The sequence below is a fragment of the Chrysemys picta genome, chromosome 2, assembly GCF_011386835.1.
Source record: "Chrysemys picta bellii isolate R12L10 chromosome 2, ASM1138683v2, whole genome shotgun sequence".
NCBI classification, from domain to species: Eukaryota; Metazoa; Chordata; order Testudines; family Emydidae; genus Chrysemys; species Chrysemys picta.
This window is the reverse complement of record NC_088792.1, coordinates 170,990,218-170,991,691: the sequence shown is the minus strand read 5'-3', so window position 1 is coordinate 170,991,691 and position 1,474 is coordinate 170,990,218. Positions and strand designations below refer to the sequence as shown.

General features: G+C 44.4%; 1 non-coding gene across 1 annotated transcript; it reads right to left on the bottom strand.

The window, feature by feature from the left end:
* Window positions 1-770: 770 nt before the first annotated feature.
* LOC112059168 (U1 spliceosomal RNA) lies at window positions 771-933 on the bottom strand. The gene has a single exon (XR_002888388.2). It is a non-coding gene; the product is annotated as a U1 spliceosomal RNA (small nuclear RNA).
* Between the last annotated feature and the right edge of the window lie 541 nt (window positions 934-1,474).

Below are 1,474 nucleotides of genomic sequence, written 5' to 3'. Positions count from 1 at the left end.
TGGGTTGTGAGACTAGCAGGAGGAGAGATGGGTGAGCTAATGTCAGAGACTTTGCCAGTTGCTAATCCTGTCCCCTGGTAACAGTGAGGTTGAGGACTTGGCAGCTCAGCCCAATTTCTGTCTCTACACCCACACTCTGTTCCCCTCCCTTCGGCCCCTCCAACGTCTAAATAAAAACATTCTGATGCCTGGCTGACTGAGCAATGTTTGTCTCCATTCGCACCACCACAGATTTTCAAACATAAAAAATGTATGTCATTGTAGCCCTATATGGCATCTTTGTCTAACTTGGCTTTCTACACATTTCAGTGCTTCATTTTTCTCTCTGTTTTACTTTTTAATTTCCAGGCTAACAAACATCTGTGAGGTTTTTTGAGAAAGCTGCAATGTTCTCTGGAGGAAATTTTTCCTGAAGAAAGTGATAGATTTTTCCCACCCTTAACTCCAGGTAAACTAAGTACATCTGTGGAAAACACAAAGGGCCTGATTCTTATTTACACGAAGACTCCTTTACACATAAGGTGGATGTAACTTTCATTTAGTTCCACTTTAAAGCTCTGTTACAATACCATCAAACTGTGAGAGGACCTTAGTGTAAAGAAGAAAAAGGCCCCAAAAGGCTGAGGAATTTACTCAGTGTTTACTCAGTCCTTATTCAATCCTTACTTAGGCACAGCCTTCCATTGATTTCAATGGGAACTTACTGTAATAAGAACTGGGTAAACACTAAGGGCTACTTTTTGTAACCCTTACGCTCATATTTTTCCCCCCAGGGGAAAGCGCGAACACAGTCCCCCACTACCACAAATTATGCAGTCGAGTTTCCTGCAGTTGAGGGAAATCGCAGGGGTCAGCACACCCGGAGTGCAATGGATGAGCCTCACCCTGGGAAAACCACCATGGTGATAATGGTATCTCCTGAGCCGTTACTCACATGATTAGCCTCGCAGAGACTGAGTCCCAATCCAACTCTAAATAAAAGCTGACAAAGGCTCTCAGGATTTGACTCAGAAAGAATAACATTTCCATACTTGGTACAGTTAGGTTGTCCCCATCCAGTTCAGTCCTCTATAGACAGTAATGGCAAAGCTCCATTTATAACTTTGCTTGAATCACTGCTGTGGCTCTGAAAGTCACCACGCCACAGTGATGGTGGCAGCATTATCATACGACTCATCGATTCGACTCTGCTGTTTTTCGCATGTTAACCCTGTTCTTCGGAGATTCGCAAACCAGTAGATGTTAAATAAATATTCCTTTTCAGCTCCTCACTTGCACCACAGCCTGTCAGACACAAAACAGACGATGCAGCGCAGTCCCCAAACTCCCCTGGAAAGCAACACACTCAGTACTTAGGTTTTGTTCCTGACAGGCCTCCGGCAATGGGAGGCTCCTTTTCTCCAGCTCAGTGGAAAAACATCCCTTCAAGTCTTAAAGCTGTTCCCTGCCACGTACTCTCATGCACTCACCATCT